We start from the raw sequence: 27,976 nt of genomic DNA, 5'->3' as shown, positions 1-27,976 counted from the left end.
TCACTCGTAAAGTGAGAGTGTGTTACCTGATTGGCTGGTCCGAGGCAGCACTATCCCAGGGCCTTCCCCTAATTTGGAAAAATTCTCCAGTGCAACAGGTTTTCTTTCTATTCCTCCTCCTTTCAGTTTCTACTCTTTCCTGAAGCACCTTCACCTCTTCACACTCTTATTTCCAGTTATAACCATGTCCACCGTTTCCACAGGCCAAATTACTTCCCACAGACTGAGGGGTCCACAGGCTATGTTTTAAAAGCCCCACACCACTGGAGTTATACTGGATGGATCTTTAACCGTTCCACATCCTCTTGCTGGTACAAACACACATAACCACAGCAGAAACTGTGAGCTTCTTCATGTCTCTTGATGTAAACCCAGATTTGCGAATTCACAGTCCTGAGTTGTCACTGGTCATCCTTTCCTCATTCCATATGTCAGAGATGCATAGACCAGTCTCTCCCAGTCTGTGGATGCCTGGTGCCTCCTTCTGCTTGTTCCATATCTCGTGGTCTGTAACTTTCACCTCTCTGTCATTTGTGATTGGATGCACATCCACAGAGAAAAACACACAAACATTGGAAACAAGCCTACGTGGCTACACACACAAATGTGCAAGGCACACGGAAACATAGGCAAATAGGGAAAATGGGTGTTTCTGCAGCTGAAGAACCAGTGCCTTATGTGAAATATAGAGATTTCCATATTTCTTATAGGAAAATATCCATTCTGAATTCAAATATGAAGTGTAGAGACGTCCAAATTCCATTACGGAGACTTCCCCCCAGGTTTTGATACAGTAAATACAAGTCATTTCCCACTTCATGGAATCCATTCTTTGTTTTGGTATATGTTTTCAGAAATACAACAAACTCTTTACTTCATGAAGAAACAGTGGTGACCATATTTTCACTTGTGCAATAGAGATAGTTCCAATTTCATACTGGTTTTCCATGACTTTAAAAGCAGTGATAAGATTTCCATAAGTGATAAATATCCAGAACTTTCCATTTGATGTTAGACAACCACCACGAGGATTCATGTATGAGGTGTAGACAAGTCCACATTTCACATTAAAAAAAAAAAAAAAACTGATTCCAGATTTTCTTCAGTTCAGTTCAGTTCAGTTGCTCAGTCGTGTCCGACTCTCCGCAACCCCATGAATCACAGCACTCCAGGCCTCCCTGTCCATCACCAACTCCTGTAGTACACTCAAACCTTTGTCCACAGAGTCGGTGATGCCATCCAGCCATCTCATTCTCAGTCGTCCCCTTCTCCTCCCGTCCCCAACCTTTCCCAGCATCAGAGTCTTTTCCAGTGAGTCAACCCGTCGCATGAGGTGGCCAAAGTATTGGAGTTTCAGCTTTAACATTAGTCCCTCCAATGAACATCCAGGATTGATCTCCTTTAGAATGGACTGGTTGGATCTCCTTGCAGTATAAGGGACTCTCAAGAGTCTTCTCCAACACCACAGTTCAAAAGCATTGATTCTTCGGCGATCAGCTTTCTTCACATTCCAACTCTCACATCCATACATGACCACGGGAAAAATCATAGCCTTGACTAGATGGACCTTGGTTGGCAAAATAATGTCTCTGCTTTTTAATATTCTATCAAGGTTGGTCATAACTTTCCTTCCAAGGAGCAAGTGTCTTTTAATTTCATGGCTGCAATCAGCATCTGCATTGATTTTTGAACCCCAAAAAAATGAAGAAAAAAAATGCAATATATCATGGAGTAAAACAAGCATCGCCATATTTGCACGCAAAAATGTAGGTAATTTTCCATTTGAGTTCAATTCAGTCCAGTCTCTCAGTAGTGTTTAACTTTTGCTACCCCATGAACTGCATCTTGTCATGCTTCCCTGTCCATCATCAACTCCCAGAGATTACTCTTGCTACCCCATGAACTGCAGCTTGTCATGTTTCCCTGTCAATCACCAACTCCCAGAGATTACTCAAACTTATGTCTGTTGTGTCGGTGATGCCATCTAACCATCTCATCCTCTGTCGTCCTCTTCTCTTATTGCCTTCAATATTTCCCAGCATCAGGGTTTTTTCCAATGAGTCAGTTCTTTGCATCAGGGGTAGGGAATATTCGAATATGTGTGTCAGCATCTGTGCTTCCAATGTATATTCAGGACTGATTTCCTTTAGCCTCCTTGACGTCCAAGAGACTCTCAAGGTTCTTCACCAATGCCACATTTTAAAGGCATCAATTCTTCCATGCTCAGCTGTCTTTACAGTCTAAATCTCACATCCGTAAATTACTGCAGGAGAAACCATCGCTTTGACCAGGTGGATCTTCGCTGGCAAAACAATCTATCTGCTTTTCAATACGCTGTCTAGGTAGTTCATAGCTATTAATACAAGTACCAAGTGACTTTTAATTTTACGGCTGCAGTCACAGTCTTCAATTATTTTGGAGCCCCCCGAAATAAAGTCTATCAGTATTTCCATTGTTTCTCCATCCATATTTTAAGCATGGATGGGACCATATGTCATTATATTAGTTTTCTGAACGTTGAGTTTTAACTCAAAATTTTCACTCTCCTCTTTCTTTGTCATCAAGAGGTTCTTTATAGCTACATCATCTTCTGCCAAAAGAGTGATTTCATCAAGTATTTGAGGCTGTTGATATTTCTCGAAGCAATCTTTATTCATGCTTGTGCTTCTTAAAGCGTGGCATTTAGCATGTTGTATACAACATATGAACTATGGACGGAGGTTTGTGACATTGTACAGGAGACAGGAACCAAGACGATCCTCAAGAAAATGAAAAGCAAAAAAGAAAAACGGCTGTCTGAGAAGACCTTACAAAGATCTGTGAAAAAAAGTGAAGCTAAAAGCAAAGGAGAAAAAGAAAGATTTATCCATTTGAATGCACAGTTGCAAAGAATAACAAGGAGAGTTAAGAAAGCCTTCCTGAGTGATCAACGGAAAGAAATAGATGGGAACAATAGAATGGGAAAGACTAGATCCCCTCAAGAAAATTTTATATACCAAGGGAATATTTCATGCAAAGAATGGCTCAATAAAGAACAGAAATGGTATGGACCTAATGAAGCAGAAGATATTAAGAAGAGGTGCAACAAATACTCAGAAGAAGTATACAAAAAAGATTTTTTACCACCTATATAATCACGATACTGTGATCACTTACCATTCCCTAGGGCCAGACATTCTGGAATGGGAAGACAAGTGGGTCTTAGGAAATATCACTGTGAACAAAGCCCGTGGAAGTGACAGAATTTCAGTTGAGTTATTTCAAATCCTAAAAGATGATGCTGTGAAAGTGTTGCACTCAATATGTCAGCAAACGTGGAAAACTCAGCAGAGACCACAGGACTGGAAAAGGTCAGATTTCATTACAATCCCAAAGAAAGTCAATGCCAAAGATGCTCAAACCTACCGCACAATTGCAGTCATCTCACACACTTTCTAGTAAATAATGCTCAATATTTTCCACGCCAGGATTCAAAAATGGGTGAACCGTGAACTTCCAGAATTTCAAGGTGGTTTTAGAAAAGGTAGAGGAACCAGAGATCAAACAGCCAACATCTGCTGGATCATCGAAAAAGGAAGAGAGTTCCAGAAAAAACATCTATTTCTGCTTTAATCACCATGCAAAAACCTTTGGCTGTGTGGATCTCAAAGAACTATGGACAATTCTGAAAGAGATCGAAACATCTGACCACCAGACTTGCCTCTTGAGAAACTTGTATGCAAGTCAGGAATGAATAGTTAGTACTGGATATTGAACAACATCCTGGTTCCAAATAGGAAAATGAGCATATCAAGGCTGTACTGTCACTCTGCTTATTTAACTTATTTGCAGAGTACATCATGAGAAGCGCTGGCCTGAAAGAAGCACAGCTGGAATCAAGATTGCTGGGAGAAATATCAATAACCTCAAATATCAATAACCTCAGATATACAGGTGACACCACTCATATGGCAGAAAGTAAAGAAAAATTAGAGTTTCTTGAGTGTAATGAGAGTGAACACATTGGCTTAAAGATCAACTTTTAAAAACTCAGATTATGGCCTCCAGTCCCATCACTTCTGGCAAACAAATGGGGAAAGAGTGGAAAGAGTGGCTGCCAATATTATTTTTTTTTTTGGGGGGGCTCCAAAATCAATGTAGATGTTGATTGTAGCCATGAAACTAAAATGCTTACTCCTTGGAAGGAAAGTTATGACCATCCTAGACAGCATATTAAAAAGCAGAGACCTGATTTTGCCAAAAAAGCTCTGTTTAGTCAAGCTATGTTTTTTGCAGTAGTCATCTATGATGATTACTCTGATTTGGGTCCCCTTTCTGCAGGCCGGAGGGTTATAGCTCCAATATGTTGTGGATCCTGTCCTTTGTGGGTGGGATTGGACCAGTGACTTCTCGAGGTTTAATGCTTCGGATCATTTGTGTCTGTGCACTGGCATGCGGATCTGTGTCTCTTCTCTCTGAAATTCAATAAATTGTCCATGGACAGTGCTTTTGGGTGTTTGTGGGTTTGGTATGGCTTAGTGCACCCCCTTTTATAATATTCACCGTTTTGTTTCTGTTTGCTGGAGAATAGGTGTGGTTTCTCTTGTACTGACCTTACTGACTCAAGTGTGGAGATTGCTTTCCATGTAGACATGGAAATTCTGGGGTGTTTGCTTCTCCTTTAACGTTCCTTGAGGTAAGGAGTTCGATATTGCTCTAAAGTTCTGGGATCGATATCCTGGACTCTGGGTTTATTTTTCCAGGTTGCAGTAACATCAAAAGTCTACATGCACACAATACAGAAGATAAACCCCAGGTTAATGGTGGCACAACTCTCCTCATCCAGAAAGTATCAACAGGATGCACAGAATTTCAGACAGCAGAGAAAAGGGAGGAGTGTGAAAGAGGTGCCTAGGAGGAGATAGGGGAGTGTTAAAATGGAAAACAGCAATCAATTAAGGAAACGAATCCATAAATGAAATCAGATCATAAATATTTTCTTACTAAAGTCACAACATTGATATCAATTTTGGGAAAATAAACGTTAATAAACAAGAAAAATAGTGTAAAAAAAGAAAATGGAGTTTAAATTTATTCTCTCATATATAAAAAATGTGTTTAAAAATAGATTTATATGTGTTTTGTTTGAAAGATAATAATATTTAATAGAGATAAAAGTTTAGGGTATAATAAAGGACTAAAATAGTTTAAAGTTAAAGAAGTCATATGGAAATAGATCGCAGAGTCTCAAAGCAGTTGTGTGATTTTTGGTTTCAATAGAGTGTCAGACAGTCTCTTTTTGAAGCTTGTATTTTCAAAGGTGACTGTTGTTCCTCAGTTGAACAGTCTGGGCATATATTGCTGACTTGTTCCATTGAACCTGTCACTTCTTGTTTGGTTTTTCTTTCTTTGTTTATATTTCCTTCTTTTATTTGCAAACCTCTCCATATCTCACTTTCACCATGAAATGAGGGTGCAGTAGCCTCATATTCGAGCTCACTTGTTCAGTGCTTTGCGGGGTGAGAGGTGGGACACAGAAATCAAATACCATTGGGATATTGGGGGTGCTTGAGGTGGATTGATCACATTGGGCTTTTGAATGACAAATGTGACATGTCCTTTCTGGGTCCACACTGCTCAGATTCCTGGTTGATACACTAGGGCACAGTTCCAAGTGGGCCCTGTGTTACATGCACTTCCCAGCCAATCAGGCAGTCAGGTGCTTGGCAAGGGCCATGACAACGACTGGCTATGTGCTTTGTGCTCTTCCAAGTCCAAAATCTTGAGTGACTGGTTGGAGGCAAGGCACAGTCACAGGTCGGCCATGCATTTATGCAGCTCTCTGGTCTCAGTCACTCAGTTTGCTGCCTGTGCCAGCGGGCAGAGTCTCAAGTATGCCATGTGTCTCCTCAGGCTAAATGACCCAAGCTGTCATGTTACTGGCCTATGTGAACTGTCCATGAAGTGAGGAATTCATCATTAGCAACTGTCAGCCAGCTTAGAGCTTCGTAGTGGGTGTCTCTGGAGTCAAGATACTAGTAGCCTCTTTCCTTCTGCCTCTGGCAGTCGTACACGTTCCTCTCTCAATCTGTGAAGGAAAGGGTCTTAAATGGACACTGGCTTGGTCTCCTTTGGTATTTTCTAGTGCACAATCTTCTGTTCTGTGAGTATTCCATGGTTCAATGTGGCCTTAGAGCCTTCTCACAGGAAAGGTCCTTTCTAAAATTTCTGTCTCCAGTGTCCCCATGGTTTAGGTTTGTGTGTTATCTTAGCTTCGTCACATTGTCCTCAGGGCACTAAAGCCTGCTTTTAACCATAACGTGTTTGATACATCCCAGACCTGACTTCAATGCCCCATGTATGACAGTGGACGGGAGTATCTGAATCATTCCTTGGCTAGTGATCGGATTTATTGGCATAAGCTGTGTTTTTGTTCTTCTTCTCTCCAGTTCTATTTCTTCCCCGACTGCCCTATGAGAGAGGGTTTCTTATTTTGTGCAAATTTCTCCTCCTTTAAGACTCCTTCTCCAAGGAGAGTCTTGATCCCTAAATACATTTCCTCCCTTTTATCACTTATTTTTTCTTACCTACTTTTTAAGAGACTGGTTTTCCTTTATCAGTTTCTAGGGCCCATCAACATCAGTCACAAATTGGTCTCTGGAAGGTGTTCCACGTGCAATCTATCCTTTGATGGATTTGTGTGGGAGAAAATGGACTCAGGCTCCTATTCTTCTAACACAATGAGACCCCCACTGCAACCCTGGGAGATCCATTTTATTAACTGAAATCTTGTTGTTGTTCAGTCACAAAGCCATGTCAGACTCTTTGTGACCCCTTGGACTGCAGCACACAAGGCCTCTCTGCCCCTCACCATCTCCCAGGGTCTGCCTGAGATCATGTCCATGAATGGCTGAAATGATACCGCCTTCTCCTCCTCTCTAACCCATTTGTCCTCCTTATTTCATTATTTCCTACGAATCAGGGTCTTTTCTCATGAGTCAGTTCTTTGCTCAGGTGGTCAAAGCTTTGGAGACTCAGCTTCTGTGTCAGTGATTCTAATGCATCTTCAGAGTTGATTTCCTTTATGTTTGACTAGCTTGATTTCCTTGCAATCCAATGGACACTCACAAGTCATCCCCAGCAGAGCACTTTGGTGTTCTCACATCCATACATGTCTACTGGAAAGACCATTAGTGTTACTCAATGTGATTCCTTTGGTCATGTCAACTCTTCACTTTTTAACACACTTACTAAATTTGTGAGCACTTTGCTTCCAGGAAGCAACTGTCTTCTAATTTTATTGCTGCCATCACCATCACAGTGAATATAGCGCCACAAAAGAGGAAATCTGTCACTGATTCTGCTTTTCCCACCTTTATTTCCCATGAAGTAGTGGGACCAGATACCATGATCTTATTTTGTGTAATACTGAGAATTCAAGTGTACTGTTTACCCTGTTTTCCTATTAACATTGAGAATTATTTTATTCTTTTACCATTGTTTTCCCCTCAGTGTTTTGGATAAGAAATTATTTTCTAAGTGTTCTAAGATGGTCGCTACTCATTATACATAATACTGCTGGTTTTAAGTTTCCTTTTGGAGCATTTCTGTCATGTTTCTGTGACAACTCTGTATAATGTTGACAAAATGCACAGCCTATATTACATTTCTCTATTAACATAATATATTGAGCCTGTTCATGTTATCTAGTTAGATTTTCTCTGATGTGGAAACTACAAAAATACAAAGGAGGACAAGAAATAAGGATTTAATATGGAGGGCGGCATGAAGCTGAACCCCTGTGGCACGAAGGGAGAGAAATTTTGATAATCAGTGGTTTCTATTGAAATATTTGGTACCAGCAGTTTAAAGGGATGAAAGAAAAATGTACACACTGAATTATGGAGAAGTGATTTTAATGTGCACGTCATATAATTTGAATGTCTGCAGTTCCTTTGAGTTCGGATGCTCAGTCATCACCGACTCTTTGCGACCCCATGAATCACAGCATGTCAGGCCTCCCTGTCGATCACCAAGTTGCGGAGTTTACTCAAACACATGTCCATCGAGTCTGTGATGCCATCCAGCCATCTCATTCCCTGTCGTCCCCTTTTCCTCCCACCCCCAATCCTTCCGAGCATCAGAGTCTTTTCCAATGAGTCAACTCTTCGCATGAGGTGGCCAAAGAATTGGAGTTTAAGCTTTAGCATTAGTCCTTCCAAAGAAAACCCAGGATCAGTCTCCTTTAGAATGAACTGGTTGGATCTCCTTGCAGTCCAAGGGACTCTCAAGAGTCTTCTACAGCACCACAGTTCAAAAGCATCAATTCTTTCTTCACAGTACAAATCTCACATCCATACATGACCATTGGAAAAACTATAGCCTTGACTAGACGGACCTTGTTTGGTAAAGTAATGTCTCTGCTCTTTAATGTGCTATCTAGGTTGGTCGTAACTTTCCTCCCAAGGAGTAAGCGTCTTTTAATTTCATGGCTACAATCAGAATCCACGATGATTTTGGATCTGACACTGTTTCCTCTGTAACACTTTTTATTTCCCATGAAGTGATGGGACCAGATACCATGATCTTTGTTTCCTGAATGTTGAGCTTCAAACCAACCTTTTCACTCTCCTCTTTTGCTTTTATCAAGAGGCTTTTTAGTTCCTCTTCACTTTCATCCATGAAGGTCGTGTAATCTGAATACCTGAGGTTATTGATATTTCTCCTGGCCATCTTGAATCCAGCTTGTGCTTCTTCCAGCCCAGCGTTCCTCATGATGTAATCTGCATATAAGTTAAATAAACAAGGTGGCAATATATAACCTTGACGTACTCCTATTCCTATTTGGAACCAGTCTGTATCTCTAAGTAAATGAGAGTTGTGGTTTTATGTGCTCAAGATGTCCTCATATGTATGAACCCCATCTCTTACACAAAGAATAGGGGAAGATAAGCTCGATTAAGGGATAGTCTTTCAGTAATAGGATCTATATTATTCAGCCAGAAAGTTATTAAGTAGTGTTGGGGTTCTCAAACAGTTCACTTAAGACTGGAAGCAAGCAAAGATTTTAACCACCCAAATAAAGTTGTTTAAAATTATATTTTGACATATACACATATATACACATACGTGCATGTTTGTGTGTATGGATGTGTGTATAGAAAAATGTACAATGGCTTTTAATTTCGTTAGGCAAAGCAGCAATGGAAAAAAATTCAAACCCAAAAGCAGAATGATTCAAAAGTCTACTCGGTTATTGAATATACGTAAGTGGAAATACTTTCAAATATGTTTCTTTGGCTGCATCTAAAATATGAGGACTCCTTTATATCACTCCCCTCTTTCGTTTTAATAAATATCTACCAATTTTCAAATGTTTGTCCAGGTTTAATGACAAAAATAAACAGTTATGGAAATATATATATATATACATATATTTATATATCATAGATATACAAATATCTATATAAAATAGACAGATATGTTTGCTTAACAGAAAATATTGATACCAAGTTTAGATGTCAGAATTATTTCCAACTCCATGCTCCATCTCATCATGAAAGAGCCAAAATTGTTGTTGATTCAAACACTCCAAGAACTGGGGATCCTGATTAAAAATCGAACCTGGAACTGGGATTCTCAGTCACATATGATCACGCTCTAAATCCAACACTTTATTTCCTTTCTTGTTCTAATCAGTCCCTTCTTAAGATTGAAAAGTATGAAAACAGAGAGAGAAATAGGAGATTGTAGACTTCCTCGTGTTCCAAGAGTAATATTAATCAGAGAAAATAGAAAAGACAAAAACAAAGGAAAATAATCAAGCGATATAGAATAATAATGTTTTAGCCATTAAGCAAAGTCAAGGATCTTTAGTTCATCCTCAAGGGCATTAAATAACATTCTGAGCAATATCCTGTGAACAGTTTCACAGATACTAAAAATCCCTGCAGATGCTGATTGCAGCCATGAAATTAAAAGACGCTTACTCTTTGGAAGGAAAGTTATGAACAAACTTGATAGTACATTTAAAAGCAGAGACATTACTTTGCTAACCAAGATCTGTTTAGTCAAGGCTATGGTTTTTCCCGTGGTAATGTACAGATGTGAGAGTTAGACTGTGAAGAAAGCTGATCGCCAAAGAATTGATGCTTTTGAACTTTCGTGTTGGAGAAGACTCTTGAGAGTCCCTTGTACTGCAAGGAGATCCAACCAGTCCATTCTAAAGGAGATCAACCCTGGTTGTTCATTAGAAGGACTGATGCTAAAGCTAAAACTGCAATACTTGGCCACCTCATGCGACAATTTGACTCACTGGAAAAGTCTCTGATGATGGGAAATGTTGGGGGCTGGAGGAGAAGGGGACGACCGAGAATGAGATGGCTGGATGGCATCGCCAACTCTGTGGACATGAGTTTGAGTGAACTCTGGGAGTTGGTGATAGACAGGGAGGCCTGGAGTGCTGTGATTCATGGGGTCGCGGAGAGTCGGACACGACTGAGCGACTGAACTGAACTGAACTGAAAGCCCCAACCAGGCTGAAATGTAAGTACCTAGACCACAGAATAGTTGGAACCCGATGGGCAATGTTGTTGACTCCCAATATCCTCAGTAACAGGCCACTAGTAGAATGTCCCCAAAGTATATCACACACCCCATGCCCAACCTCACTGTGTCATTAAAATCGTTCCCCGAAAATATTCGGGGAGTGTGGGTCTTTGAAGCACCAGCTGCTAGGACACCTTACTTGGTTCTACAATAAACTATTGCAGAGAAGTGAGTAATCAAAATTTAGTTGGGTTCAGTTCAGTTCAGTTCAGTTCAGTTCAGTCGCTCAGTGGAGTCCGACTCTTTGCGACCCCATGTATCACAGCATGCCAGTCCTCCCTGTCCATCAGTAATTCCCGGAGTTCACTCAGACCCGCCTCCATCGAGTCTGTGATGCCATCCAGCCATCTCATACTCTGTCGTCCCCTTCTCCTCCTGCCCTCAATTCCTCCCAGCATCAGAGTCTTTTCCAGTGAGTCAACTCGTCTCATGAGTTGGCCAAAGAACTGGAGCTTCAGATTGAGCATCAGTCCTTCCAATGGACATCCAGGACTGATCTCCTTTAGAATGGACTGGTTGGATCTCCTTGCAGTCCAAGGGACTCACAAGAGACTTCTCCAGCAACACAGTTCAAAAGCATCAATTCTTCGGGGATCAGTTTTCTTCACAGTCCAACTCTCACATCCATATATGGTCACTGAAAAGCCAGACCCTTGACTAGACGGACTTTTGTTGGCAAAGTAATGTCTCTGTTCTTTAATATGCTATCTGGGTTGGTCATAACTTTTCTCCCAAGAAGTAAGCATCTTTTAATTTCAAAGTTACAATCAGCATCCGCAGTGATAAAGTCTGACACTGTTTCCCCATCTATTTCCCATGAAGTGATGGGACCAGATGCCATGATCTTAGTTTTCTGAGTGTTGGCTTCAAGCCAACTTATTCACTGTCCTCTTTCACTTTCATCAAGAGGCTTTTTAGTTACTCTTCACTTTCTGCAGTAGGAGTGATGTCATCTGCATATCTGAGGTTATTGATATTTCTCGTGGTAATCTTGATTCCAACCTGTGCTTCTTCCAGCCCAGTATTCCTCATGATGTACTCTGCATAGACGTTAAATAAGCAGGGTGACAATATACAACCTTGAAGTACTCCTTTTCCTATTTGGAAGCTGCCTGTTGTTCCATGTCCAGTTTTAACTCTTTTTTTCCTGACCTGAATACAGGTTTCTTAAGAGGCAGGGCATTTGGTATTTCCATTTGGTATTTCTGGTATTTCCATCTCTTTCCGAATTTTCCAGATTTTATTGTGATTCAAACAGTCAAAGGCTTTGGCATAGTCAATACTGCAGAAATAGATGTTTCTCTGCAACTCTCTTGCTTTATCCATGATCCAGAGGATGTTGTCAATTTTACCTCTGGTTCCTCTGCCTTTTCTAAAACCAGCTTGAACATTTGGAAGTTCACGGTTCACATATTGCTGAAGCTTGGCTTGGAGAATTTTGAGCGTGACTTTACTAGCCTATGAGATGAGTGTAGTTGTGCGGTCATTTAAGCATTCTTTGGCATTGCCTTTCTTGGGATTGGAATGAAGACTGACCTTTTCCATTCCTGTGGCCACTGCTGAGTTTTCCAAATTTGCTGGCATATTGAGTGCAGCACTTTCACAACATCATCTTTCAGGGTTTGAAATAGCTCATCTGGAATTCTGTCACCTCCACTAGCTTTGTTCATATTGATGCTTTCTAAGGCCCACTTGACTTCATATTCACTTGACTTCACATTCCAAGATGTCTGGCTTGAAGTCATTGATCACACCATCATGATTATCTTGGTTGTGAAGATCTGTTTTGTACAGTTCTTCTGTGTATTCTTGCCACCTCTTCTTAATATCTGCTGCTTCTCTTAGGTCCCTACAATTTCTGTCCTTTATCGAGCCCATCTTTGCATGAAATGTTCCCTTGGTATCTCTAATATTTTTGAAGAGATCTCTTGTCTTTCCCATTCTGTTGTTTTCATTGATTTCTTTGCATTGATTGCTGAGGAAGGCTTTCTTATTTCTCCTTGTTATTCTTTGGAACTCTGTATTCAGATGCTTATACCTTTTTATTCCTCCTTTGCTTTTCGTTTCTTTTCTTTCACAGCTATTTGTAAACCCTCCCCAGACAGCCATTTTGCTTTTTAGTATTTCTTTTCAATGGGGATGGTCTTGGTCCCTGTTTCCTGTACGATGACATGAACCTCCGTCCATAGTTCATCAGCCACTCTATCTATCAGATCTAGTCCTTTAAATCTATTTCTCCTTTCCACAGTATAATCATAAGGGATTTGATTTAAGTCATATCTGAATAGTTTAGTGGTTTCCCCTACTTTCTTAAATTTAAGTCTGAATTTGACAATAATGAGTTTGTGATCTGAGCCACAGTCAGCTCTGGTCTTGTATTTGCTAACTTTATAGTCTTTCTCCACTTTGACTGAAAAGAATACAGTCAATCTGATTTTGGTGTTGACCATCTGGTGATGTCCATGTGTCGAGTCTTCTCTTCTGTTGCTGAAAGAACTTGCTTGCTATGACCATTGTGTTCTCATGGCAAAACTCTATTAGCCTTTGTCCTGTTTCATTCTCTGCTCCCAGGCCAGATTTCCCAGTTACGCCCGGTGTTTCTTAATTCCTATTTTTGCATTCCAGTCCCCTAAAATGAAAAGGACATCTTTTTTAAGCGTTAGTTCTAAAAGGTCTTGTAAGTCTTCACAGAACCGTTCAACTTCGGCTTTTTAAGTGTTACTCGTTGGGGTATAGGCTTGAATTACTGTAATATTGAATGGTTTGCGTTGGAAATGAACAGAGATCATTCTGTTCGTTTGGAGATTGCATCCAAGTACAGCATTTCGGAATCTTCTGTTGACTGAGATGACTACTCCATTTCTTCTAAGGGAATCCTGCCCACAGTAGTATATATAATGGTCATCTGAGTTAAATTTACCCATTCCAGTCCATTTTAGTTCACTGATTCCTAGAATGTCTACGTTCAATCTTGCCATCTCTTGTTTGACCACTTCCAATTTGTCTTGATTCATGGACCTATCGTGCCAGGTTCCTATGCAATATTGTTCTTTGCATCATCAGACCTTGCTTATATCACCAGTCACATCCACAACTGGGCATTGCTTTTGCTTTTGCTCCATCCCTTCACTTTTTCTGAAGTTATTTCGCCACTGATCTCCAGTAGCATACTGGAAACCTACCGACCTGGGGAGATCTCATTCAGGATCCTATTATTATGCCTTTTCATACTGTTTTTGGGGTTCTTGATGCAAGTATACTGAAGTGACTTGCCATTCCCTTCTCCAGTGGGCCACATTCTGTTATACCTCTCCCCCATGACCCGTCCATCATGGGTGGCCCTACACAGCATGGCTTAGATTCATTCAGTTAGAGATCAGTTAGAGAAAGCTGTGGTCCATGTGATCAGATTGACTAACTTTCTATGATCAAGATTTCTGTGTGTCTGCCTTCTGATGCCCTCTCGCAATTCCTACCATCATATTTGGGTTACTCTTACCTTGGTTGTGGGGTATCTCTTCACGGCTGCTCCAGCAAAGCACAGCCACTGCACCTTACCTTGGACGAGGGGTATCTCCTCACGGCTGCCCCACCTGATCTTGAATGTGGAGTTGATCCTCACGGCCCTCCTGTGCCAGCACAGCCAGCGCCACTTGGATGTGGGATAGCTTCTTTCGGCTGCTGCCCCTGGCCTTGGGCTTGGGGTAGCTCCTCTTGGCAGCTGCCAAGAATCACTTTTATTTCAGAAACCAAATGGATTTACTCATTTGATTTATACATATAAACACTCTTTAGGAATGAGATTTTGCAGGCTCATGGTTTTTGTTACTATTTGTGTAAGGAGCCTGTATTTTAAGTTGATGCTGAAGTATAAACACTGGTTGAACATTGCCCATCAATTTCTAGGAGACGAGTGATGTTGTTATGTCACAGCTACCCTTCACTTGCTAGGAGATCAGTGACTTTGTGATGTCACAGCTACTCTTCCATTGCTAGGAGACCAGTGCATTTTGGAACCACTGTGATGTTCTAGGGAGTTCCCCCCTTAGGCCAGCCAAGCAGCATTTGAATATGCTGTGTTTAATATCAGAAAAATGAGAAAAGTATCTGAAGAATGATTTTCCTGAGATGGCACATATTTCTTCAGAAATTCAAGATGTGCCTCCTAACGATGAATCCACTGCTTCAGAAACCTTCATCAGACCTTTGTATAATTATACACTTGCTGGAGACTCGGTTTTGCGATGTCTTATTGAAGAATATGCTTTTCAGGCTTTGTCTGAGGAATTTCTGATGAAAAGGCCATGTTACACATTTTCTGTCTCTGAAACAGGTGAGCTGAATGATTTTCTTCCACTCACTTTTCCACAAAAATTGTGGAATATAGTGGAAAGTGATCAATTTCAATCTATTTGGTGGGATGAAAGTGGCACTTGTATAGTGATCAATGAAGAACTCTTCAAGAAAGAAGTCTTGGAAAGAAAGGCGCCTTTCAGAATATTTGAAACCAATAATATGAAAAGTTTAGTTCGACAGCTGAACCTTTATGGGTTTAGTAAAAACGACAACCTGTTCAAAGATCTGCTTCACTATCTGACTTTCTGGAAGAAGAAAACAACATCTCTCTTTTGAGCAAGGTATCCCAAAATTTTCACTTATTAGCAATATGTAAGATTAAATCATGTGACCTAGAAAGCATGTTACCATATGTAGCTAAAATAAAATTCAAAATTGACATAGCAATTTGTTGAAAAAGCTTTATTGTTTGAAGTTGAGACAGCTGGAGGATACAATATTTGATGTTTAACAAACTTTCCAATCAACTTGAAACAAGATATGAGTCTTGAAGCTACTTATGGTATTTACTATATATATACAACATATTTTTAGTCGAGGAGCACATTTGTTTCTAACATGTTAACTGTTAAAATACTCTGGAGGCCTTTAATTTGATGGAATTTAATTGGTATCATAGAAGGAATTATTTATTCTTTCCTAATTTTATTTTTTAATTGGAGGCTAATTACTTTCCATTATTCTATTGGTTTTGCCATACATTGGCATGAATCTGCCCCAGGTGTACATGTGTTCCCCATCTTGAACCCACTCCCACCTCTCTCCCTCCTCCCTCCCCATCCCATCCCATCCCTCTGGTTCATCCCAATACACCAGCCCCGCACATCCTGTATCATGCATCGAACCTGGAATTGTGATTCGTTGCACATATAATAATATACATGGTTCAATGCCATTCTCCCACATCATCCCACCCTCGCCCTCTCCTACAGAGTCCAAAAGACTGTTCTATACATCTGTGTCTCTCTTGCTGTCTCATTTACAGGGTTATTGTTATCACCTTTCTAAATTCCATATATATGCGTTAGTATACTGTATTGGTGTTTTTCTTTCTGCCTTAATTCACTCTGTATAATAGGCTCCAGTTTCATCCACCTCATTGGAACCGATTCAGATGTATTTTTAATGGCTGAGTAATACTCCATTGTGCATGTGCACCACAGCTTTCTTATCCATTCGTCTGCAGATGGACATGTAGGTTACCTCCATGTCCTGGCTATTATAAACTGTGCTACAATAAACATTAGAGCACATGTGTCTCTTTCAATTCTGTTTTCCTCGGTGTGTATGCCCAGGAGTGTGATTGCTGGGTCCTATGGCAGCTCTATTTCCAGTTTTTGAAGGAAGCTCCACACTGTTCTTCATAGTGGTTGTGCTGTTTGCATTCCCACCAACAGTATAGGAGGGTTCCCTTTTCTCCACACCCCCTCCAGTATTTATTGCTTGTAGACTTTGGGATATAAGCCATTCGGACTGGCGCAAAATGGAACCTCATTGTGGTTATGATTTGCATTTCTCTGATTATAAATGATGTTGAGCATCTTTTCATGTGTTTGTTAGCCATCTGTATGAAGGAATAAACTTTTATAGTTTAGCTTTTATGGCAGTTTTACCTTGTTTTATAAAGAAACTAAATAATTATATCCTTTGACTTTAGTTACAGATCTACTATAATCCAAATTTCAAAAGAGGGTATCCTCAAATTTTAGTAAGAATAAAAAGACGAGTTTGAATTAAAAATGTGTCTGCAATATTTTCATTAGTTCGAGATTGCAAGAAGAAGCATGTTAAAGAAAGTGTCAACATAGATGATCATAACTCTGATTTTCTTCCTGAAACTAGTGGAGAGAGTACAATTTCAGCCTCCACCAGTTTAAGTGTGCCTTTCATAGAAAAGCCTCACACCAGTCAGATAGTCGCTAATACAAGAGCTCTAGCTCTGTGTGACTTACCTTCCCCATCATCAATATCAGTTAGCCAAACAGAACAGATTTTGGGAGATCAACCTGCTGTTTTAAATCAGTTGAGCATGTTTAAGTGGCACTCACATAGCAGCTACACTCAGGTAAATGGCCACGTTGAGGACTTGCCTACGACAACTAGATCGAATTCTCAGAACCACATCCTATCTCCATTACAGAGCAGTTATTCTAGACTGATGGTGGAGCCTTATAAGTTTCCAGATAGATATAGTGATATGTCAGCCCATGACAGTCCTTTCCGTGACCTACAAAAGAGAGGCAACTCATGGCCCTCAGTGCCAAAGATCACTTATATATCTGCCTCCTCTCTTTCAAGTCAACTCATCAAGAATCATCGTTATGTGAAAACCATATAATTAAAACGGACCTATCAAATAAATGTCAGATTATGGAGCCTAATGAAGATTGAAATTTTTGTTGGGAGATGTCAACAAATACCTACAATTCTTGTATTTGAACAATAAACTTACATGTTCATCTTCATAGTTTCATTTTCTTTTGTCAAACAACGAAGAGAAAAATGAGGCTTAGTTTAATGTCTGGCTATTTTACTGCACTGTTTTATAAAACCTTCAGGACAAGAAAACATTCATTATGCATCCTAGGTCAATGACACCTGATCTAATATTTGTAAGCAAGAAAATGAGAACAAAGGGAAAATAGGTAATGGATGTAACGTGATTTCTGAAATCATCCCTGCTGAAATGAACGGGTGTCTACATGAGGAGTGTATGGGTGAAGGAAGAGATACAAATAAAATCAAAGAAATGGAAATGCATAGTATGCATCTTAGTGCATTCACAGTTGCATTATATTGTATTAGATACTAGTAGAGTCTTAAAAGGGTGGACAGCAGGTTATCTTCAGTATAGAAATTCATTATGTACTTGAAAATATAAAATCATGATCATCAAAATCATGATCACCACTGTACTGTCACTGTGATACCAAAGAAAACATGACATAACCAGTGACTGGCCCATGGTCAGCACAAGATATGTATTTTACAAGTGATATTGTATAGGGTCATTTTTGTTCTGCTTTCCTTAAGTGAAAGCGAAAGTGAAGTAGCTCATTCGTGTCTGACGCTTTGCGACCCCTGTGGACTGTAGCCTACCATGCTCCTCCATCCATGGGATTCTCCAGGCAAAGATAATGGAGTGGGTTGCCATTTCCTTCTTCAGGGATCTTCCCGACCCAGGGATTAAACCCGGGTCTCCCACATTGCAGGCAGATGCTTTACTGTCTGAGACACCAGGGAAGATGCTGTCCTTGAGGCACACCTTTATTTCCTGAAACCAAGATTCCACCCTATATTTCCTAATGCATGCTTAGATGTTGCTTATCTGTTCCCACAGAGACATAATAAATTCCTGGTGGTGATTGCAGCACATCAGTGTGATGAACACGTTCTGTGAAGACATGGTATCATTTTTCCTTAATAATTTCATTATCTTTCTCTTATACTGTGCTTCTGGAGCTACAATCTCTCAACCTAATTTCAGTCATGCTAAGCCCCTACTCACAATTTTGTCTCAATTCTTTCTTGGGGTTGGAAGGAACTGCCATTCAGGTCTTCCATGTGTTTTGGGTCTACTCTCTTTATGTATCTTTAACATCAGTTAAAATTAGAGCCTGCAAATGATACATTTTAAGTACTTACTAAGTTATCAATAAAGAAATGTCATAACCAATCAAATGCTATATACATGACTCAACATATTCCTATAACCGTCAGTTTTAACATTATTGGCCTTTCCTCTTTACTGATAACTTTTTCCAAGTTGATAAATGTTTATTATATTTACACGAATGTTAAATGTGGGAATTCAAACTATAAAATGACTGTTGTTATCATGAAGTTTACAGTCTATAAGAACCCATTCTAAGAATGTAGTTTCAGGACCCAGTACCCTAAAATTCAATAGTAGTTGTGGAGACATGAATAAAAAAAAAGAATCATTATTTTAATAATCTAGAAAAGTCATGGAGTAAGCAGAGATCAATATCAATGGTTGATCCCTAATATACTTCACAACGAAATACTCTGAACAAAGTGTCTGCTTGTTGGACTATCCAGATATCATGAACACTACCTAGAAATCTTTGCAATATCAAATTTGGGGTCATTCCTTTAGATGTTGGTGGCAACATCAAGTCAGATCCCTGTTTTGGGATGGTTAACCACATAGGACCACATCAAGTTAAGTTGACCACTTTCATTCTTGCAGCTAATGAACAGTGAAATCTGTGGAATATCTGTGTAGATAAAGGAATGGTCAAAAAACACACTTTTTCTTTCACTGAAAAATTACATTCAAGGGGTGAGCATTTTGAAGCAATGGTAAGTGTTATTGAAATTGGTGTCCTTAGTTATGATTTCAAGCCCAAAGTTCAATGCTCTTGTTTAAGATTTCAGTATTTTTATGAAACTAAAAGACACTTACTCCTTGGAAGGAAAGTTATGATGAACCTAGATAGCATATACAAAGCAGAGACATTACTTTGCCAACCAAGGTCTGGCTAGTCAAGGCTATGGTTTTTCCAGTGGTCATGTATGGATGTGAGAGTTGGACTGTGAAGAAAGCTGATAGCCGAAGACTTGAAGCTTTTGAACTGTGGTGTTGGAGAAGACTCTTGAGAGTCCCGTGGACTGCAAGGAGATCCAACCAGTTCATTCTAAGGGAGATCAGTTCTGAGTGTTCATTGGAATGATTGGTGCTGAAGCTGAAACTCCAATACTTTGGCCACCTCGTGCGAAGAGTTGACTCACTGGAAAAGACTCTGATGCTGGGAGGGATGTGGGACAGGAGGAGAAGGGGAAGACAGAGAATGAGATGGCTAGATGGCATCACCAACTTGATGGAGATGAGTTTGAGTGAACTTCAGGTTTTGGTGATGGACAGGGAGGCCTGGTATGCTGTGATTCATGGGGTCGCAAAGGGTCAGACAGGAGTGAGCAACTGAACTGACAAGCTGACTGACGATATAGTCCAATTTGCATCCTTTGAGAAATATCACCTTAAAGGTGATTCCATTTGCTATTTTATTGCCATGTACTGATTATTCGTTCTCAGTCCCTTTTACCTTCTTTTCATGTTCTGCTTTGACTGGCAGGTCCTTCTCATAAAGAACAGGAATAATCCACTTAGTCCTATGTGATAACTTGGAAAAGACATGGACAAGGACATTCAATTTATCATGTTGAAAAGCTACTGTTTTTGTTCCCTCCTGAAACAAAACAGTACTAACCTGTACTAACAGCATTAACCTGTACTTCAATTGTCCTACCAAAGGAAACCTGGTTATATGGTCCATTCCCTTTGTTATCAATTGCCATATGGCTTTAAAATATCAGTACCTGTCATTCTCCAAAGCTTATAGAGAAAATAGCTCAATACCTTAGGGAAGCATTATATATGAATTCAATTTCCTTTCCTTTATGTATTTAGTTTATGATTGGTGCCTAAAATTGTAAAACTGAAAACAAAAATTAAGTGAGGTAAATACAGAAGATTGGGGCAAAAATTAGAGCAATTGATGCGATAAAGTCAGGGGATGAAATTGGATACTTAAAATATAACAAGCAAATGTGTCACTGAAGGACATAAAGAGGTCAATATGACTTCAATATTGGTACACTAAAACTTTATTTTCATCAAATCACAGAATAGTTTTTCATGCAAATATTCTAAGATCCCATGGGATGTAGATCAGTGTTCTATATTTTGAAACATATTGGTTTAAAATGTCCCTAGAGTGATATCATTTAACTACAAAATAACTTCCAACATTAAGCCTAGAAACAAATAAAAGAGAACTCAGTGCATTTCATAGGTGTCCTTCACTGAGTACTTTGGTTTTCTTTTCCTTTCATAATTGTGTTTTGGGCATGTAAGATTGTGACTCTCCTTGTGTGTGTGTGTGTGTGTGTGTGTGTATGTGTGTGTGTCAGATTAAGAATGTGATTGTGAGTGTACGTCTGGGTTCTCTTTTGGACTTTTATATTAGAGATTTTGGCTGAAGAAACGGCTAATTCAATAGTATAAAGAGGTACAAACTAAAATGTCCATCCAAAGTCTGCTTTAGTATTTCAAAGTACAAGACAAATGGATGAGTCTCAGAGAGTGAAAGCATTTCGATAATAACCAAGCGACTACACCCTAAGATACTTAAAATCTACGGCACTGTCACAATCAGCCCACCAAAGTTTAGAGGGGCCTTTGAAGTCTGTGATGTCTGGCAATAACAAAAACACACCCCTACTAATTTGGCCATACCAGAGAAGCCAAGTAGATGTGTGGAGTTTCAACCAGGTTTTCTTATAATAGGATACTACAATCCTATTGGAGGTGGCGCACTCACCATTATGAATAGCATTCTTAGGGATCAAAGAAATTAATGATGAAATCTGTAATTCTGTTCCCACATGACAGAAGTGGCCTTCCTCCTTCACAAGGGTATCAGTTAAAATAGACAATTAAACAGAAGGAAGTGAAAACATGGCCCACACACTTCGTAGATAAAATCTTCAATATCCAAGCCCTACCACACTGATAAGATAATGACTATATATGAATTCTGGTTTCAGCTCTGTGTGGCAATCATCATATAATGGCACTGAAACATGTACATGATCACATATACAACGAATCTCCAGTCCAGGTTCGATGCATGATACAGGATGCTCAGGGCTGGTGTACTGGGATAAACCAGAGGATTTGGTTGGGGAGGCAGGTGGGAGTGGGGTTCAAGATGCGGAACACATGTGCACCCAGGGCAGATTCATGTCAATGTATGCCAAAACCAATACAATAATGCAATTTAATTAGCCTCCAATTAAAATAAATAAATAAATGAAAAGAATGTATAAATATTTGAGATGCACTGATAGTGAAAATCGATTAAGGCAAAAATCTTGAGATCTGATTCAAAGAGGAAAACTGTGTACTCCCTGTCTTCTGTTTCATGGGACTTCAGATACATTCACACAGTTCGACAATTCTCAACCCTCATCTGAAGACAAAAACTATGACACTAAAAGAGGAATGGTCTATGTACAGAGAAGGCAAGTAGCAAAGTTTAAATGGATCCAGTCTCCTACCTACATCCATGCTCAGTAATATAACCCCTTGTAAGCTTTCCTAAGGGTAACTAGAATACACAAGTCAAAGATGCTTCACCCACGATTACAGAGTTTGATTGAGAAGATATAAGTTTGCTTAACTCTCACCTCATCCTTAAGATCAAATATCAGCCTGTTAACACATCAGAAGATGGGCAGTTCTAGCAGACACTTACAGACAATACCTGCTTCTGCCTAAGACCAAGACTGTAGATCCAAGTGGCTGATGCAGTAAGGTTTCTGTCTCAGGATACCACATGACTCCGCAGGAGTTCTCCTTTTTTGGGAACCTCTCCAAAAACATTGTGAGATGTACTATGTGAGGGAGGAAAAGAAGTAAATTGACAAGAGCTTTGTTCTTTGAATATCACTTATCATCCCAGGTACAATGACAGGCTTACCATTCTCTCTGAACTATCTCCCAGCACTGCCAAGACTAATTTTTTGATGTAGCTCAGTCACTCACTCTTGTCTGATTCTTTGTGACTCCATGTACAGCAAGATCCCGGGGATCGCCTGCTCTTCAAATCTCCCAGAGCTTTCTCAAATCCTTGACCTTTGAGTCAGTGATGCTTTGCAATCATCTCGGCCTCTGCCCTTCCCTTCTTCTCCTGTGCCCAATCTTTCCCAGCATCGGTTTCTTCCCAGTGATTTTGCTCTAGGCCTCATGTGGCCGATATATTGGCTCTTCATGTTCAGTATCAGTCCTTCTGAGACAGTCAGAGACGGTTTCCTTCACACTTTTCTAGTTTGAACTCCATGCTCACCACGGAACTGTCACGTATCTTCTCCAGGCTTTGTTGCAAAACATCAATATTATGGCACTCAGTTCTTGTGGTTCTGCGTATTCCTCCACGTGTTCCGCCCGAAAATCAACTTTGACTAATCTGGTCTTTTTCAGTAATCTCTCAGCTTTTCAACGTGGTGTCTAGATTGGTCACAGCTTTTCATCAAAGTGCAAGTTCCTTTAAATTTCATGGCTGCAGTCAATTCGGCAGTGATATCGGGTGTCAAGAAAGGGAAACCTGTCACTAATTCAATTGTATCCCATCAATATATCTCAAATTGATGGGACCAAATTCCATGAGCTTATTTTTTGTGAGAGTTTGTTTTTATATTGAGTTTTAATCCAGCTTTTCCACTCTCCCCTTTCACCTTTGTCAGAAGGCTCTTTGCTTCCTGGTATATTTCAGCCATTTGTGTGTTGTCATCTTATAACTCAGGTTATTCATTCTTCTCACAGTAACTTTGTTTCCAACTTCAGATTCTTTCAGCAAGTTACTTTCCATGATGCACTCTGCACAAAAGTCAAATGAGCTGGGTGGCAATACATAGCCTTGATGTATTTCCTTCCCTATTATGTACCAGTTCATTGTTCCTTGTCCAATTCCAACTGTTGTGTCTTCACCTGCATGCACGTTTCCCAGGATACAGGTAAGGTGGTCCCGTATTCTTATCCCTTTAAGAATGTTCCACAATTTGTTGTGACCCACGCAGTCAAAGGGCTTCCCTACTGGCTCAGATGCTAAAGCATCTGCCTGCAATGGGGCAGACACAGTTTTCATCACTGCGTCTAGAAGATGCCCAGGCAAAGGAGATGGTAGGCTACTGTCCATTGGGTCACAAAGAGTTAAACACACCTAAATAACCTCATTTTCACACGCAGTCTATGCCAGTTACAGAGACAATAAAGAAAATGTAGATAACTTTATGAAATCCCCTTGCTTTTACTATGATCCAAACTCCAATTAAGGTTTTCCTTAAGATTAAATGACTAACTACACCTCCCTGTTTTGTTTTGTTTTGTTCTGCACTTTTTTCCTCTGTCTCTCTCTTTTAAGCTATCATCTACCAATTGTCACATTCCTGGTCCCTTGGCATCTTCCTATACAAGAATTAAACTATGCCCATGCCACTCTCTGACCTTTGACACCGACTTAAAACAGTTAAGTTTCCAGAGCTGAAGTAAGGAATCTGTGCTCTGGGAAAATGTCAGGACAGCTTGACAAATAGCTAGATATTTTCAGGGACTGACTTTTTGAGCCCAATTCCTGTACCACCTCTCATCCTGGAAAGAGCTATAGTTCCTTAGTGAAGTGAAGTCACTCAGTCATGTCTGACGCTTTGCTACCCCGTGGAGTATAGCCCACCAGGCTCCTCTGTCCATGTGATTTTCCAGGCAAGAATACTGGAGTGGGTTCCCATTTCCTTCTCCAGGGGATCTTCCCAACCCAGGGATCGAACCCAGGTCTCCCTCATTGCAGGCAGATGCTTTCACCTCTGAGCCATTAATCAGATGACAATTCCTCATTAGCAGAAATTTCAAGAAAAATAAATGTGTCTATTTGCGTGTTCAAAATCAATGATTTAGCAATTACGTAAATATGTATGTAACCTCCCATCAAACTGATTAATTCATGTCAGTTAAAGTTTGTTGTTTCTCCGGCATGCATAAAGGAATTACAGAGCTTGCCTAGAAATAAGATCAGAATTTCTGATTTCGCAGAAAATAAGAGAACATTGAGTGCAACTCTCAATGGAGGCATGACAAATAATCCTTCTATCAAGACAACACTTCCTCCAGATCATCAAATGGATATTAGCAGAAGATCTTGCTCAATAGTGAGGTCTATATGGAAACTAGACATAACTGGGAAGAATGGAGGGAAGATGGGAGGAGGACGAGAGGAATAGAACCAAGCCTGTGTCTTGCAGTGGTAGATGGAGAATCAGGGAATAGATTGAGGATTCAAGCAAGCGACCTCACTAAACTTAAATTAATTTTGACTGAAAGGAAGCAAAGTGAAGAAGCTTATGAAATATAGTTTGCCTCTAGTGAAAATCAAACAGAGAATGTGTGGTGTGGTCCTGCATGCCCCAAATGGCAGGCCAGGTCAACTAGTGTACAAGGGCGTGGAAGATCAAGCATGGGCTTAGAAAGACAACTTGTGAGGGAACTGCTTGACTATGTGGAGATGGAATTATGCAACTGGGATGACAAACTGTGTAGAAAGGAATGCCTTTGAAAAATCCCAAACTGACAAAGAGTGGGACCTTAGTACTCAGTCACACAGAGGATATGGTGACAGCATTGAATTTCCCCCTCGTGCCACATGCTGAGACTTACTATCAGGCAATAGAAAAAGACTAGCTAGAACTATCACACATGCTTCTGCCACCACAGGCTAGAAAACTATCCCATGAGGGCCACAATTTTTCTGCCCATGGTTGCTGGCTCCTCTGTAAAACTGACACCACCAGGGTTCCTACAGTCCCAGCAGCTTTACCTCTTGCTCCTGTGCTCACCAAGGCAGACCCAAGTGTTCCACAAGGGTCTTGGGGACAGCCTTCTCTGGTGACCACACGGAGAGGTTGTTATCAAACTACATCTGAGACTCAAGATCAGGGAAATGAAGGAAAAGAATTGAAAACTTTCTCACCAGCTGAGCAGGCCGCAGATTAAATACATGCAATCAACTCTGCAGATGCTTTCTCTATGGGATAAAAAAGGACAATAGATTTCCAACGAATGAAAATACCCAGGCTGTTGCAGCTCTCAGAACAAAGGAGCAATCCCAGTTTAGAGTCTGGCCTGTCCTTACTGAAGATCCAGACTTAAGTTCTGCCCACATTTGGTGAGTTTTCTAGAGAGGTGAATTTGTGCTGTGGCACATGTTCAGGACCAAAACCCAGGGACCCTAGGTAACATTCATTGTACTTCCGATGTTTTGCTATGATGCGTGGTGGTTCACTCTCTGTCTCACTTAAAAGCTTTCTTATTATCCTTGCTTATTTGGTGTTTTAAGATTGTTTATATTGGTATGTATCTATTGTGCATTTTCTTTTCCTGATTTCTGTGCCTTTTGTTGATGTTGTTTGATGTTTCTTTTCATTTTTGTTTTAATAAACATATATTTCCTTATTAATTGTGATTTTTTCTTATTCTGTGGGAAAGCTCTTATTATTTTGTCAGAGTTTTTTCCTTTATTCTTCAGGTGGCACTCTGCTCTGGTGTTGTTTTATGTCTTACAAGATATTTGCTTAGTTCTCTTGATTCTGTGTTCTTCCCTATTGTCATTACTGCTTCTATTATTTTACTTGTAGTTTGATTTTGATTTCTTACCATTTGTCTGTCTTCCTTTGTTCCCCTGTCTAATCTTTAACTATGTGATCTTGGTTCTCTGACTGGAAGTTGGTCCTGATCACCTAGGGCTTCAACAATGTATCATAGACCACCAGATAATTCCCAGCTCTAATGAATATTAATTGGTGAGAGTCTCTATGAAGGTCTCCATCTGAAACGAAGAACCATTCCACCCAAAAGCCTATACTACCCAGAGATGCTGCCTCACACCACACAAAATGTAAGACAGAAACACAAGCCAAATCATTCCCAGATGGACTGTCTAAAATACAGTAAACCCATACACACCTGGAAAAGACCATTCTGACACGGTCCCACCATGAGAGAGAGAAGCATCAGCTGTGGCTACAAGAATGTAGTTGCCAGTCCCTCCCCCTCCATGGACACACAAAACACTGGACCAAACTTATACATTCACGATACAGACTGGAAGCAAGTACTACCATCCTATACCCCGGGTAGGAAAGACTAGTTACATAATAAGCTAAGCAAATATGAAGACAGTAAAGTATTTTGCAGGCAAAGAAACAAGGTAAAAATACATATGTCATAATTAAAGAGGAAATAGATATTGTCACTGAAAAAAACATTGAGAGTAACGATAGGAAAGATGATCAAACCTCTCAGAAAATAAATGGAGATCATGCAAGAAACACTTACGAAGGTCATAGAACAACTAAACAACAAGAAATGGATGATAGCACAATAACTGCCATATGTTTACTGTAGGCTGTTCCATGCCTTTGTACAGCAGAAGCCAGAACAACATTGGGAAACAATTATCTTTCAATTTTTAAATGAAGTAGAAAAAGAAAACAAATTTAAAAAACAAGCAGACCTGACAATTCAGTTGATACTGAAGTAGATTTCACCCAAAACCCGCAGAGTGCAGTTTCTTCACAAGGTCAAAAGAAATATTTCTAAATAAATAAAAACCTGGATCACCCGTCAGGACTTGGTAAATTTAAAATAATCAAAATTGTATCAGACTTTTTTTTTTTTTTAACCACAGTGTTATGATTTATATGTCATTCGTGGGTGGGCGAGAAAAAAACAAACAAAGCATAAATAACAAAGGAAAAACTGAAAAGCATGAATACATTGAGGTTGATGTATACACCTCTTCATGGCCAAGAAATCATTGAAAAATCAGAGAGAAATATATATATATATGTGTGTGTGTGTGTGTGTGTGTGTGTGTGTGTGTGTGTAACAGTTCAGCTCAGTTGTTCATTGAGACCTCATGAATCAGAACATGCCAGGCCTCCCTGTCCATCACCAACTCGCAGAGTTCACTCAAACTCACGTCCATTGTGTCAGTGATGTTATCAAGACATCTCATTCTCTTCCTTCCCCTTCTCCTCCTGTCCCCAATTCCCAGCATCAGAGTCTTTTTCAGTGAGTAAACTCTTTGCATGAGTTGGCCAAATTATTGGGGTTTTAGCTTCAGCATCAGTCCTTCCAATGAACAACCAGGATTGATCTCCTTTAGAATGGACTGATTGGAACTACGTGCAGTCCAAGGGATTCTCAAGAGTCTTCTCCAACACCACAATTCAAAAGCATCAATTCTTTGGCGATCAACTTTCTTCACAGTCCAACTCTCACATCTGTACATGACCACTGGAAAAACCATAGCCTTGACTAGACGGACCTTTTTTCGCAAAGAAATGTCTCTCATTCTATTATGCTATCTAGGTTGCTCATAACTTTCCTTCCAAGGAGTAAGCGTCTTTTAATTTCATAGCTGCAATCAGCATCTACAGTGATTTTGGAGACCCA

This window comes from Moschus berezovskii, chromosome Y, assembly GCF_049115385.1.
Source record: "Moschus berezovskii isolate FMDL1 chromosome Y, NW_MosBer_1.0, whole genome shotgun sequence".
NCBI classification, from domain to species: domain Eukaryota; kingdom Metazoa; phylum Chordata; class Mammalia; order Artiodactyla; family Moschidae; genus Moschus; species Moschus berezovskii.
Note: the sequence above shows the minus strand (reverse complement) of the source record.